This window comes from Lactuca sativa, chromosome 5 (assembly GCF_002870075.4).
Source record: "Lactuca sativa cultivar Salinas chromosome 5, Lsat_Salinas_v11, whole genome shotgun sequence".
NCBI lineage: Eukaryota > Viridiplantae > Streptophyta > Magnoliopsida > Asterales > Asteraceae > Lactuca > Lactuca sativa.
The window spans coordinates 340795308-340804065 of record NC_056627.2 but is presented as its reverse complement, the minus strand read 5'-3'; positions in this window follow the sequence as shown (position 1 = coordinate 340804065).

The window sequence follows — 8758 nt, the reverse complement described above, 5'->3', positions numbered from 1 at the left end:
CCTAAAATTGTCACAATTTTTCGTGTTTAAGTGGACCACAATACCGACGATCGACCAGACAAAGATGTGAATATGAAAAGTACTGACAAGTGGATTAAGGCTGTCCAAAAACTTTGATCCCAAATCATTCTTAAAGTTAGATATCATTTTATTTTTGTTAAATTTGTTCATAGTTTCTTCTAATTTAAATATTAGGGGAGAATTAAAAATTAAAAATTAAAAATTAAAATAAAAACAAAAAAAACCAAACAAAAAAAACCAAACAAAAAAAACCAAACAAAAATCAGAAAATTAAAAAAAAATCCAAAAAATAGTGTTATTTATGTTTTATTTCTTGTTCAAGAAAATTAAAAAAAAATCCAAAAATATTTTTGTTTCTGTGCTAAGCTTTCTTTTAGTTTTGTTTTGTCTTGAAAAGTGATTTCAGGTACAGATAAGACTCATGAAGTTTGTGTCGAAGATTTCTGAGCCAAGGATTCATCCGTGAGCATCGAAGAATTCGCATTCGAAGGAGCAAGAAATGAAGATTATTCTTTCAACATTCAATCCTTCCACCCCAGAAGAAAGGTGAAGGTGAAATTGAAGAATATGTGACGGATTGCATTGAAGCCTCCTCAATCAGTCTGCTGCTATCTTTGTACCTGCTGAAGTGATCTAGAAGTTCAGTTATCTCTGATGTTCTCTCTGAAGATTCTCAAGATGAAAGCGCTATCTTTCAAGAATCTGTACATCAAGCCTCCTCACCCGACGTGCGTTCAAAGCCAAATTCTGAAGAAAAGCCCAACCGCTCAATATGAAGTCATTCATTGAAGATTAATGTTGAAGCCAATTTCCTAATGAAGATTAACAAGAAAAGCCAACAACTTTTTAGGGGGAGCTTGTTGGGTCATTTAAGAAAAGAAAAGAAAGCTATAAACCAAGGGGGAGATTGTTGAGTCAATATTATGGTTTATACTTTGCTTTTCTAGGAAATTGTATTTTTATGTAATATCATATAAGTGTTTACGACTGTAAATAGGTTTACGGCCGTAAACCCTGTTTACGGTCCATGTTTCCCGTGTGTGTATATATATATATATATATATATATATATATATATATATATATATATATATAGGGGTGAGGGGTGTGAGGAAAAGGATGATGAACACTAGAGGAGCTTAAGTGTGTGCATTTGAAGGTGTTCTAGAGAGAGAGAGAAAAGAGAATGTGTGTTAGTGTGTGTGAATCTTGTATCCAGATCTTCATTCATATCAATACATACAAGATTCATCATCTTCTTCTTCTCCTTCTCTTCTATTTGATCTGACATCATCTGTTTGATTGGGATTCCGCACCATCAAACGAATCTGATTGATACACAAGCATTTTTGGGGACTTACACTTTTTTGAATGGCATTTTGGATAGGTTATATATAGACTTGTTGTTTATCGGGATCTTACGTGCATATATGAATAATGGTAAAACACTTAATTAGAGTGTAAAAATAGTTTTCAAATACATTTTTTCACACTATGCATAACATCAAATTTATGTCTAATGAAGTTTGTTTTCTAATATGGTAAATCCTAAAATATGCTTTTCTTTTTCCAACCATGATCGCCACATCTTTTGTTTACATCATCAACATTTAGTTCAGTCACTTTTACCAAACCTAATTGTTCAATCTCCATTAAAGTTTGTTCACCATTCTTACTTGGAGGAGGACCTTCTGTCACTTCACGATTCTTCTTAAACTTATTTTTATCCTTTCTATATGAGTGATTTACCTGTAGAAACCTTCTATAAAAGTCAAACCATGACATCTTATTACCATTCTTTAGTCTGAATGTTTGTGTATGTTTCCCACAATGTGGACATGCTAGCTTACCTGCTGTAGATCATCCAGACAACATTGCATATGCTAGAAAATCGCTTATTGCCCACATCAAAGCTGCTCTAAGATGGAAATTTTGTTTTAAAGATATATCATATGTTACTACGTCTTCTTCCCATAATTGCTCTAACTCTACAACAACTGGTTGCAAAAATACATCTATTTTATTCTTAAGGTTTGACGTTCCTGGCACAAGTGCAGTAAAAAACATGTAAGGCTCTTTCATGCACATAGAAGGTGGCAAATTATAAGGTGTTATAATAATATGCCAAGATGAATATTGTTTTCCAAATGCTCCATGTGGTGCAAACCCATCTGTACTTAGGCTTAATCTTACATTACGTACTTCTGCTGCAAATGAAGGATGACTTTTGTCAAAGTGCTTCCAAGCTTCTAAATCGGATGGATGACACATTACTCCAGCGTTGTCCATGATTCTCGGAGTGTCATCGCATGGAAGCGGTTGTGGCTTGTGAAGCATACAATCTCTTTAACCTTGGAGTCAAAGGAAAGTAATGCATTTTTTAAAGGATACGCGAGTACATTTGGCCAAATTTTTTGACCGTTTGTACCTATCTGCATTGTAGAATTTGCACCGACAAAGATCTTTGTGTTGCCTCCAATATATCATACATCCAGACCTGCAACAGTCAATCATCTCTATAGGCAAACCTAGTGCTTGTATTAACTTTTTGCTCTCGTATAAACTACTTACCATATTATTCTCCTCCGGTAACACATCATTTATCAACTGGCAGATAGCGTCATAACTTTGCTCAAGTATGCGATACTCTAATTTTATATTCAATAGTCTAGCTACAACAGATAGTTGTGACACTTTTTTACATCTAGGCCACAATTCTTTATCAGTTGTATCTAGCATATCAAAGAATTTTTTATCTAGTGCATTTGGCTCCTCTTCCGGATCACTATTATTGAAATCAGGAGCCATTGCATCTATAACCATTTCTCTATAAGAACATGCACCTTCACTAAAATTTGTATTTGAATCATCCACCCCTAAAAACGTATTGTCATCAACAATTGATGTTTCGCCATGTTTATCCCAAAACCAATATTCCTCAACAAAACCAAACTTGTACAAATGATGCTTAATAGTATCAACTTCTCTACATGGTACATTACGACATGCATGGGCATTTGATTTTATATTCGTCCATGAACCTATGTTGACTGGTAGCAAAATCTATAAAAATTTTCACTCCTTGTACGAAAACACGGGATACACAACTACGATTATCTTTTCTTTCAGACATCGACTTTCTACTTGGATTGTTCATTGTCTTTAATCTGTAAAGTAACATATAAATTTAAATAACATAATATTTTATGTTCATTAACGTTGATTTGAATTCATATATAACATTTGAAGTAAATATATAGTTACCATACAAACATCGCAAAGGTACCTTAACAACGACTCGTTTCACAAAGCTAATGACCGAATGGTTAACAAATCTTCAAAGTTTTCTAATTTGAATGGTTGAATAACTTTTATAATTGGATAATGGCTTAGAATATTAGTAGAATGGTTTAATTGAGATCAACACTTGCAGAACACATATTCAAACAAAGTGTGTATCGTTTAGGGAACCTTTGACAACCTTTGATTTCAATGTGTTGGATGAATACTAGGTCAAATTATTGGGTCGATATTATTCAATATCAGGTTAAAACCCATGTAGTATACGGGTAATTATAAATTTAAATAACATTCATAATAACTATAGATATAAAGCTACTTAAAATATAAATTATATATATACAATATTTTCCTTAATAACGACTTGATTAAACACTTTTTTTTATTTCCATAGCAAAAATGTCTTCACTTTAGAGATTGAAAACAAACCAAAGTGCCCTTGAAATCTATCCAAATAGGTCACACTGAAATGAAAAAGACAAAAATAGCATACATATCAAAAATAACATATATATATATATATATATATATATATATATATATATATATATATATATATATATATATATTAACATTTAATAAAGTTAAAAGTATGTATTCCCATTACACCAAAATACACATACAATATGCATCAATAATTGTGTGAATCAAACAACAATCATGTATATAACTACTCCGAACTAATGTCAAACATCCTAACAAACTTAAAAAACATGCATCCCACAAGCAAATTTCACAATTCAACAACCAACTGTATTGATACATAAAAGCTGTTCCATAACTGCTCACAGAAGGATGCTTTGCACAACTTCTATGTAAGCCATGGAATTTTATATGCTTTGATCTCTTTACCAAGTGGTTTTGAACCTTGTTACAAGTATGTCTTAGATTCCCACTTCTTCTAGTATTAACGTAGGCATTATTTAACATGATCAGACCTTCTTGCTTCCTTTCAATGCATTCAGCCATTAACATCATTCCCAGAACGAAGATCGCATCCAACTGCCCCTGATCAGCTACATCTTGAAGCAATTGTTTCCCTGCTATTTCTTCCCCTATCGTAAAATACTTCGCCTGACATACAATAAGTAATCATACAATTTTAAAATTACAAATATAGAAAACTAACTGAATTCGCAATTGTCCGATTGCTTAAAAAAAGAGCACCATTCCATCGTTAAAGAGTGCGTGTGGGTTGTTCAACTTTATGCATTTGCTTATGACTTCATATTGTTGACCACTTAATGGAAGAAACCTTAATCGATTATGATTTTATATATTGCGTCTGATGTTACAGAATCCCAAAAGAGTTTGCAACTATAATTCAAAAATCAACAAAATTAATCTATTAAACACTAAATTAAGTATGTATATAAGTATAATAGAAGTAAAGCACATCATACTTACACTAACTGGCACTTAAAAGCATCGATAGGTGAATTTCCCCCAACCGTCGTTACTATTTTTCGATCAAGTGCGATGGCAAAGCAATGATCCTTGTTCCTTGTTGTCTTGTTTGCATTCTTTCTGATGAACAAGTTGAACTCGCTACCATTATGTTGAACAAAGCAACAAAGCATACAACTTCATAAACAAAACCTTATCATATTTCAGAATAAAAAAGAACAAGTAAAAAGCATATGATTTTATCCACATTATCACAATTTAGATTTCATCAAGCAAACAACAAACATATGATTTCAGCAATATTATCAGATTTCATATTTTATCAACAAAAATATCACAACATTGTTAAATTACATAAGAAGAAGAAAGAACAGATATATAAATATTTATGCACTATAGTCGAAATCAGGGCAAAAAAAAACGATATATGAACTTATAACCGAATTCAGGGGAAAAATAAAAAAGAACAAATGTATGTATTTACTGTGAATCAGATATCAAGAACTCACTAGGAGGAAGGGCAAACGTCGAGGGATGTAGCAGGTGGATGAGAATGGAGAACCGACGACAAAATCCTCTCAAATTTTCGACTTACCTGAAATGAGATGAAGAAATCGATGTATATGCTAAGAGTGGTTTTTTAGGGGGGAAGATAACTTACCTGCAATAGTCGAAGTTGTTGGCGGAGGCATCCAAACGGGCAGCAACTTCATCAATGGCGGTGGGGAGCACACCAACGATTATTACAGACCAAGAGGTAGAAGAAACGGGATGAGGGTCGATAAAGGAAAAAAGAAGTGGCTGAAATTTTATTAGGCAAGGGCCACACACGTCTTTTTTTTTTTTTTTTTTTTTTTTTTTTTTTTTTTTTAATTCGGATGTAATATTTCATCTGAAACTTTAAGAGGTTTTTAAAGAATTAAGAGGCTTTTTTTCATACCCTTCCAAACAGTATGAATCTTAAAATTCAGATATTGCCTCTTAATTTTTCAATTAAGAGGCTATCAAACAGCCCCTTAGTAAGGTCAGAAGCTATAATGACAGAAGCTATAATGACAGGTTTTTGTTCACCTTCTTCAAGAAATGCATACTCCAGATGATTAGGTAGAATTTTCATCTCTAATTTCGTGTTCTGCATGCTAAACACGTCGAGTCCCGTGAGGGGACTCGTCGAGTCCAGGGAAAATTCACGTCTGGTCGTGTTTTCTCAAACGGATTCGTCGAGTCAGAGGATGCTACTTGACGAGTCGATCTTCCAACATTTCTGTTCAATTCATTGTTTTCGGCTTCTTCACGCAGTCTCTCTATCTCCAACACATCTCTTTAAGCATCAAATTCATCTTCAAAAGTAATGGTGGACTTGCTTGGTTTGTCTTCCTTCCACTCTTCCATTAACTCCTCCAACATATCAACCGAGAACGTCGTGTCATCACTACACCTTGCATGCTTCATGGCTTGATCTATTCCAAATGTAACTGATTCTTCCCCCACCCGAAGGGTAAGTTTTGAATCTCTCATATCAACTATAGCACTCGCGGTGTTGAGGAAGGGTCTTCCAAGTATAATCGTGACTTGAGGGTCTGCTTCCATGTCTAACACTATGAAGTCTGTGGGAAACACGAATTTGTCAACTTTTACTAATAGATCCTCGCATATCCCTCTCGGAAATGTCACCGTTTTATTAGCCAATTTGTTCCCATCGCTTCTTAGTTAATGGTTAGGCCTGAATTCTACAATGGAGCTATTAGTTCATGAGTCAATATTCTTAGCCTTTACTGGCTTGAAGCTCTTTATTTTTTTCGATGAGCATATCCATTTAATGTTAATGATGAATCCGTATTGATGCTTTATTACACAACTTTTTCTGAGATGACTCATAGACCTTACATATTGGAATTATATATCATCAATATTCTTTTTGTTTCTTTCTCTCATCCTTCCATTTATCCATACCCTTTCTTTTGTATTTCGATTGACAATTTAGAAGCATATTTTTTAATAAATAATAAAAAAAGATTTCAGTTGCTACAACAATATGAACAATATATCATATCTTGACTGATTCTTTGGATCCAGATAATATGAAGTGATGAGTTGGTTATTACTTCTATAGTTATTTGTTTATACCGTGGGGCTGGTTTTTTATACTAACCCTCAAAAAACCAACGAGTCACACACTAAGCATGACAATTTTATCAAAAGATTAATTGAATTTTTATTCAACCCTATAGAATTATAATTGTTCATTTTTTTATTGAACACAAAATAAAAAGAAGAAACGGATTTCTCATTTTTTGTTCCATCGCTAGATAGAATGCAAAAGGAATAAAGGTTTATTATTCCCCATCTATATATATCCAAATTTTGTTGCCTAATACCCCATAGATCTTTCGAATTGTATAGCAACAATAATCAATTTTAGCTCGAATGGTTTGTAGTGGAACCCTCCCCTCTCTGATCCATTTAACACACACAATTTCTTTTCCGTAGATACGTCCTACACTTTGCACTTGAATTCCTTTTGTATCTACTTTGTTCAGTTAATTCTATAGCCTTTTTCATTGCTTTGCGAAAAGAAAATCTATTTTTTAATTGGCACGCTATAAATTCTGCAAAAATATTAGGGTTTCCATAAGGCTTTTCAATTCTTGTGATACCAATGTTAAGTTTTCCATTTACAGAATGAAATTCTTTTTGTAAATTCATCTATAATTCTTTGATTCCTCGGGGTTGACTTTAAATTAAGATTTTTGGAAATCCCATATCGATTATGATTTGGATCAAGTCGATTCTTTTTTGAATCTCTATACGTGCAATTCCCTCGACGCCAGAAGATGTTTTCATATTTTTTTTACATAATTCTGGATATCAGTTCTTATTTTTTTTTTTATCTTCTAGCAGACCCTCAAAATAATTTTTTGGTTGTGCGAACCAAAAGGAATGATGACCTTGGGTTGTACCAAGTGTGAAACCAATTGGATTTATTTTTTGTCCCATGTTCCCCCATTACTATACATATCATACTATGACATAGTTGTATGCTTTTTTATTCGATTTAGATTTTTGTGACCATATAATAGAGTCAGTATCTATATATTCATCTAAGGATATATCTTTCAATATAATAGTTATATGGCAGGTAGGTTTTTGTATCGCAAAACTATGCCCTCGAGCGCGAGGTTTTAATCTCTTCACAATAGTACCTTCATTGACTTCAGCTTTACTAATGACTAAATTTACTTCATGCGAACCCATATTGAAACTAGCATTTGCTGTTGCGGAATAACTAATTTAAAAATTGGATAACATGCTCAATAAGACATGAGTTCTAATATCATAAGTGTTTCTTTGTAGGAACGCCCACAAATTTGATCAATTACCCTTTGCGCTTTGTGAGCAGACATAGATATATGTTGACCTAAAGTGTATAATTCTGTTGTTCTCTTATTTAACATAAAGTTTGCCTCCTACTAATCAGTGATATATATATATATATATATATATATATATATATATATATATATATATATATATATATATGTATATATATTATACATAAACAAACGCTTTTTAATGACGCGATCTATTATCGCTTTTTGCATGGCCTCGGAAATTTAAAGTAGGTGCAAATTCTCCCAATTTGTGTCCTACCATACGATCTGTTATATAAATTGGTAAATGTTCCTTTCCATTATGGATACAATAGTATGGCCGACCATTATGGGTATAATGGTAGATGCCCCGGACCAGATATTATTATTTCTTTTTAGGCTTTTGTGTTAAGCTTATTTATTTTTTTTAATAAATTATTCGCTACAAACGGATTTTTTAGTGAACGTGTCACAACTTCCTCCTATTTTTTGTTTTGTAAAGACGAAGAAAGAAATTCTATTTTCTCTCCTATTTACTACGACGACGAAGAATCAAATTATCACTATATTTATTGCTTTTTCTACTTCTTTTTCCAAGTGCAGGATAACCCCAAGGGGTTGTGGGTTGTTTTCTACCAATTGGGGCCCTCCCTTCACCA